The following is a 7500-nucleotide window of genomic DNA, read 5'->3' on the forward strand; positions in this document are numbered from 1 at the left end:
TACTGATTCTATTGACTGAAGGATTGCTATTGCTGACATCTTCTGTGATGGAAGCCGAGGGAAAGGCCACCAAGAGATTCGGGTGGGTCGGCCTTCTATATTACCTAGTCGCCCATTACGATATTCCTTTACGAGAATAGCCTACTTTCGCTTCTAAAGTGCCTTTTTTTTCAACAACTCAATAGAACTTTTTTATTTTTTCATATTATGTTATTTGCACTTTGGATTTTCCTCTCTCGCTCCTGGACTCTTGTTTAGCTTGTTAGAGGGAATGATCCGCCCGGGGATCCGGGTTTTTTCCTTCCTACGATGAAGGTGCCTTAAACCAAATGAATATCTCAAGCACTCGAGTAAGCTGTGGACGCACATTGAGGACGAAGGGAACGCGCTTCTGTCCTTCTGTCATTGGACTGATCATTTCTTTTGGCTTTCTAGGCCATAGATTAGTGAACTTTCTCTTCTAATGAAATAGATCTTTCAAGTTTTCGTATGAGTCTACTAGTCATAGGTTTCTATTTTGTTAGTTCTACCGGAGATAGGTATGGAAGCCACTATGAGTATATATCCAGGTATGCTTCTAACTTCACCTCACGCCATAAACGGAATCCCTATCATGAGCGCAACTGTATTTACAAGTTCAGTAGCCTGAGTGAGCTTTCTCCTCAATATGGATATGGTGATTGTTCATAAACTCCTTGAAAATCAGACAGACTTATTATCAGTGCTCCAAGCTCCATGTGTTCTAGGGCTAAGACTACGTTGGTGTAGGCTCCCCTTATCCTTCCTTTGACATTCGCCGATCGATTTCTAAATGAGTGGAATTTCGATTCTCTAACTGCTCAAATAGCAATGGTTTCCTGTTCCGCATTGACCCTAGGATTGGCGGCTTGGCTTAAAGAATATGGGATTCTCTTTCCGGTGGAAAATTGCATCTGAAAATGAGACTGAGACCTACTTTTCGAATTATCAGAGGCTATGAGATCCACTTTCTTTTGGAAAGGAGAAGGGAGAAGCAGCATTTCAACTGTGTGAGGATGGACTCTAGACCCACTCGTTCTGATTCTGTGGTTGCAATTTCTCAAAATGGATCATAAAGTTGATCCTGTTTACTAACTCACTCTCGAAGTAGAAGTACCGGACCAGGTAACCAGAAGATAAGGCCACTCAACAAGACTGGACTAGTTTAACACGGCTATCTAGTGGAACACTATATATATAGGACTTGTAGAGCTTGAAAAAGCTTGTTTTGGTCTTTTTTTCTCTTTTCTGGGCACTGAACTTCATAGACAGACTTACCAACTGATGAGCCAAAGTAGCAAATTTCTTCTTCCTGGGAGGGGCGGACTCTACGTTGGTAGATCGAACTTTCATTTCTTCCTTCCATTTCATCTGTTCAAGTAGTCTCCTTTTCAAGTAGATATGCTTTGATAGCAGACTGGTGTGCATTCTATGCTTACCCAGCGAGTGAAGGAGCGAGCCAATTCCTCTGTTCCGGTAGAGCCAATTCCTTTGAAGAATTGTTTACTTTCTTGTCTTTCCTCCAGTGAACAGAGTGGAAGACCAGGTATCTTCGTAGTTGGCTCTGGAATGATTGCTTGCAGGATTTCATATTTTCCAGTGATCAGCTTAGTTGGAAGAGATAGATAGGAGAAGCGAATGCCAGATGCGCGGTGTGCCAATCAATCCAATTTCGTGAGATCGAGTCAAGATAAGAAGGAAAAATTCTTTGGAGTAAAGTCGCCTGGAAGAAAGAATAGGAATTGATCTAGCTATAGTATAGATAGAGTGTCAGATGAAATGCTTGACAAGGCAAGGAAACAGAACTTCCACATCCTCTGTTCACACTACCTGGATTGGAATTGGTTCTATCGAGATATACTGACTTGAAACAGGAATTTCTTGGTAACTGCTGCTTCTTTGAAGCAAGTGCTTTCGGGTTGGCTCTTCTGATATGTGTATTTGCTACCCATACGGAACAATTTCATTGATGAAAGATGGATGGCTATTCTCCACATTTGCCAGCACAATGCACTTTTTCTTCTATTTCGTGATTCCTTTCTTTCTGTCGCCATTTGAAAATGGATTTCTCCTCCTGGTTTTAGTCACACACGTCTTTTCCACCAATGAAGGATGCCCCTACGATCATTCCATGCTCTGCCTTCGCCCGAGCGGTCCCCAGGGAAGGAAGCCAATAATGGGAGTGTCAGGGCGGAACTTCATTAATGAAAGGATTTGCACTGCCCCACCGTGCCGCAGGGACGAACTTCAATAGCCCATCATAGCACTCTCAGTCAGGGGGTTAGGGAACTCTTGAAGATATCGATAGAATAACATTTCTTTTTCATAAGTTTCAGTGGACGCAGAGCCAACAAGTGCAGTTTTTCAGCGTAAGGTCCGTTTACAGAAAGGCCTATTTTGATAAGCAAGGCATTGCAAACAAATAGGTAGAGCAGAGAGCTAACCTAAGGAGCGAGCTTGTTGTAGTTGGTCTAAAGGGGGAAATAAAGGACTGTCCTGCTACTACTTCCTTGATTCCCGGGAAAGAAGGAAGACCGAGGGTAACTAACTCTTCCTTCTGAAAAATCTATATCCCAGCTCGTTTTCATCGAGCCTTCCCCCCGTTTGGAGTATAGCCAAGTGGTAAGGCATCGGTTTTTGGTACCGGCATGCAAAGGTTCGAATCCTTTTACTCCAGAGCATACTTATTCTAGAAAATAGAAAAAGAAAAAGAAGTCTCATCCCTAATAAATAAATGAAAGTAGATTTACATTATTTTTGTATTTCTAGGGGGAATGTTGAGGCAAACTTACGATGCTGACAAGCTGGTTAGGTGCCGAGTTGGATTAGACATCGCAGGTTTCAGTTTAAGAATTGGGAAGAGGTTAAGAACCTAGTGGAATCCACTGCGAGGGGAAGTGTTGAAGTGAATAAAAGCCCCAATTTTTGAGAGTATTGCATAATTGGAGAGTAGAATTGGAGCAAAGCCGTGATCTGGTAGGCGACTGGTACAAGTGCTAGACTGGAGCTAGACAAGAAGCGTTGAGCAGGAACTTGAGCAATTCCAGAAACCTTAGAAGAAACTGGATATGTGGCAACAAGAAGGGCTTAGCCAGAATCTTGAAACAGGTATGATACCAGCACATATCAGCCTGATGTGATGTACCTGAATTCATTCATGTTCTGTGGAGTCTTTCTTTTAATATTCTTATTTTTTCTCAGTTTAATTAGGAAGCAAATGCGGTTTCAAGATGAACTCAACCTCGAAAAGGAATTCAATTAGCTGTGCAGTTAGCCCTTTTATCTTTAATAATTGGTTGAAATGGATATTGCCTGTCACTTGAAAATAAGGTTGTTTCATTTAGAATTCAGCAAGTTTCTTAGAAAATTGTTGTTAAACAGGTTGACGTTCCACTGGGAATGGAATAACAAAGGCTTTTGGCAGTTTGTGGATCGAGATGTGATTCGCTTTTTGAGTAATAGTTTCTTTCATTTGGTGTGCTCTTCCTGGAACCGGTAATAGGAAAAATTTGGTGCATTCTACTTTGCTGTTATGGTATTTACAATCCTTGAATTGTTTGAACCTGACTCTCATTATCTGTCTTCATGGTCTTGAGGGTATTTTGGATATCGTGGAGGTAACTGACGATGAATTCGTCTCTTGCCTCACCGATCTGAACACGGAGTTTTCGAAGCTACAAGAGTGCTTGGTTAAATGGTGCCATTAAGTTTCAACTGTCTTTAAACTTACTACTTCAAGTGCAATTATCAACTGCTTGCAAAATTGTTGGCTTTCTCATCTACAAAAGGCAACTCTGGTATGAAAGGAAACAGATAATTAGGTTCCACTCACTACGTCAACTAAAGCAACTGCATCTGGAGCACTTACCAGGGAAAATCGAATAAATAATGACGTAGTACGAGGGGATTTTTTTTCTCACTATTGCCATCCTGTGTTCAGTTCCCATTTCGTAGTAGGAGACAGACTCAAAGTCAATAGATTCCTGTCCTTTTCTATAGAAATAGGCTTGGTCAAGTGCTTAAAAAAGAGGTGACCCGAATGATTTCAATGAATTGCTATTTGGTCAGATTGGAACAATTGGATTCGAAAGGAAAGAAAGACTGTGAACGAAGAGGGCCGCCCATGATTGATTGGATTCGGCAAATAAAGTAGAGGGCCCGCCCGTGTCACCACCAGTCCACCGAACCAGCTGTAGATCGCTAACTCTCTTGTCGACGCCCGGAACTTATGTACGAGTTAAGAATGAATTGTTCCCGAGTAGAGAGGGCAGGATAAGGATTCAGTAAGAAGGAGAGTCTACTTATGGAAATGCCATCCCCTCTTTCCTCAGTAACGGAGTGACTAGCTACCCCGACTTTTTATTCCAGTTCCATTCTTACTGGTGCAGGAGTCCAAAGTGCATCTTCCAACTCCCTAACTGCGTCTTCCATGAAGTTCGGGAGACCCCTCACGTGCCGCTGCCCGTGAGACTCGCCTTTGTACACTTTGCGCACCGCTTCGACTAGACCCCGCTACTACCTCGTATCCAAATACCTGCGATCTAGCTCATTCTTTTTTAAGCCCTGCAAGCCTAATAGAACCTTGTTTCCTGGGCCAAGTCAGCCTATAAGTAAGTAGGGCTGAAGACAATTTGTTTGTTAGTTTTTCAATCTTCTTCCTTCTATGCTTAGAGTAAGTGGAAATGACCTCCTTGATCAGCAAGTAAGCGAGCGGTAGTTCAGTCTCCGACAAGTGAGGCCGAATAGCCCCAGGTGTCCTTTTCCTTCTAAACTAGCTGCTCTCGCTTGACTCTTCTAGTGAGCAAGCAAACTGGTCGAGGAACAGGGTCGGATCAAAGTAAGGAATGGGAATAGCACTCACTCGTTGAAGGTAAGCCAGAAACAGGGGTTGTCCTCTCCCTTACTTAAGTCCTAGTCCATCTTTTCGTGCCCCAAAGGGGAAGTCAAGCAATAATGAGGGAACTTGACCCACACCTGACGAAAGAGTTTGGTAGCTCGAAGGAAGCAGAAGCAAAACCTGCTTTCTTTCTGTCCCAACCTCCAAGGGTTCCTCCTTGTATGACATAGTCCATTGGATTGGGGCAATGGTATGCACCTATGTTTGGTGTCCCCTCTCTCACTTCCTCGTCAGATCCTGGTCCCAAAGGGCAATACATTGAGTCGGAAAGACGGGGGGGCTTTCGTAAATTCCATTCTGTAGCCGAACTAGCCCCTGGATCAGCTCTCATAGTGGGAGAATCCGAGTCAAGTTAGGCGCAAAAGAGGGGGTTGACATCATTCGTCGTGATTGGATCAATCAGACTCCCCCACAGGAAATGCCAAGGGGCGCCCTTTCTCATTATCATCTACCGCCCATTTCTTCATCATCTGCTGCTGCCTTAAGTGCGTAAAGTAGGCTCAGCTTCTTAGGTTTCTAAATATCTTGTAGTAGCCGAAGGTAGTCCAGTCCGCTTGTTAGATTGAATTGAATCTTATATAACCTACGTAGCTAAAGAGAAAATCATAATAGTCTAAGTGGACCTCTCAAAGGTATAAATAAGTAGACGTTAGTCTTACTGGTTCGGTCTTTTTCTTTTTTTGTTATGACGCCCACATTTCATACTTCTCAATTCTTATTTATTCAAGGGTTCGTATGTACTGAGTGACTCTATGTCTATTCAGATGCAGCTTCAAGAGAGCTTTATTCGGCCTTTGTATGACCGTCTTCCATTCCTGTCTATCTCCTTCGGTCAGGTAGTTCTGCTTCCGATGCCGGAGGAGCAGGGTGGGATAGAAGGGTAGTTTCTGAGTTCGAGATGTCTGAGCTTGGAGGTTCCGCTTCTCTAATGTGATAATAAAGCAACAAGCAACGCCGCTCCCGTGCGCTCATCCCTTGCTTGTTCTTGAGCGCTAGTCATTCATCCCTAGCTGGGTTCTTGGGATATCTTGATTCTCTTTATGATGATGTAAGGGTCGGCAACAATGAATAAGGAATCGATCGGAAGTTCGCGCCAATCGATCTTCTGTAGGAGTAGGAGGTAGCGTGAATCCCCTCTTTCTTCGTTTAGAAGAGTGCTGGACCTCCACAACGTCAAACCATAGAACACAGCTCCTTTCGGTCGAACCCTAGGAAAGACGGCTTTACCTTTTTCGTAGATAGTCTGAGTTCGAGCTACTGTAGTCTCCCCCGTTGACCTTCTTTTTTAGATAGAATCCTCAATGAGTGGAAAGGACTCCCAAACTTGCTCCACCGTACTATACCATACAGAGCCGCGCCCTTGTGATATGATAAGAAGAAAAGGGGCCAGGCCGCCCTCTTTTCTTTTCCGCACCAAGCCTTCTTGTAAAATCGGCTGTATAGCTCAGTTGGTAGAGCATTGGGCTTTTAACCTAATGGTCGCAGGTTCAAGTCCTGCTATACCCAAAACAAAAAAACCACTCTTGTATTTGTAAGGATGCATAGTAGCCTTCAAAGAGCACTATTTGGCCTTGAGAAAAGCCCCTTTCTCATCAACATCTCGACTTCGCTCGTTGTTTGAGGTAAGTATAAAGGAGATCAGATATGTCCCGGGAATCGAAGGATACAGAAATATGGAATCGAGCACAGATTATAGGAAACAAGCAAACAGAACAGGTTGGATCCCATCTTTAACTGCACAGAGCAGCAGCCTACTATTGATTGATGATCTTACCTTCCTGAGAGTCGAGGAATAGCAGATGAGATAGCCGAAAGGGGGGACCCCGGGTAATAGGTTTCCTTTTCCGGTTTAGGCTTGAGAGAAATCAGGAACTGAACTGAGCACTCCAAAGTATGGATTGGATTGTTTCATTCTGATACCAACTTTCATGCTGGAAGATAAGGTTGCCATACTGGGAAAGGAGGAAAGGAAATAGGATCCCCTCTCTTCTCTACAGGAATGAACTTCTCCTCGCCGACCACTGGCACTATACTTAGGTTAGGCGCAATAGGTGACTTAGGTTGGGTTGTCTGGATCAATCCTACAACGAATAGCTCTCTTTCCTTTTAATGGAACACTCACTAGATTCTGCTAAATAAGGATAACTGCAAAGATAAGCCGGGTCATCCGAAAATCCAGGAAATATTTCCTTGATTTTCTGCATGGCATATTTCCTATCATTTCACAACCTACTTTTTTTCTTAGTTAGATACTATAGCACCTTCCCTTCATGGGGAGATGTTTATATACCATCTAAATTCATTCATTCATTACTTACTTACTTGCTCTTCTTTCCCAGTGATCGGAATAGGGATTTCCATGGATTGTAGGCCCTTGACTGTAATGATGGTATCAATGAAAGATGAAATAACATGATACTATTTAAAGCAATGGTTGATAGAGCGAGGTCTAACCTTGATTGGGTAGACCGAGAAGCAAACCACTAAGCAACTGGACTGCAGCCCCGAGAAAACAAGCAGTTCGGAAAAGCAAGTCAGGAATACGGTGGCGATGCAGCAACGATACGCATTCCCGCAAGGGGTAG

The 7500-nt window shown here is 43.3% G+C and overlaps 1 protein-coding gene and 1 non-coding gene across 2 annotated transcripts in view; one reads left to right on the top strand and one right to left on the bottom strand.

Moving 5' to 3' along the window:
- The window catches only part of LOC147976746 (uncharacterized), a 34369-nt gene that overhangs the window by 3384 nt on the left and 23485 nt on the right, over positions 1–7500 (bottom strand). The gene's annotated exons all lie outside the window — the stretch shown is intronic.
- On the top strand, positions 6349–6421 carry TRNAK-UUU (transfer RNA lysine (anticodon UUU)). The gene has a single exon. It is a non-coding gene; the product is annotated as a tRNA-Lys (tRNA).

This window comes from Triticum urartu, chromosome 4A (assembly GCF_056163025.1).
Source record: "Triticum urartu cultivar PI428250 chromosome 4A, HENAU_Tu73, whole genome shotgun sequence".
Classification (NCBI taxonomy): domain Eukaryota; kingdom Viridiplantae; phylum Streptophyta; class Magnoliopsida; order Poales; family Poaceae; genus Triticum; species Triticum urartu.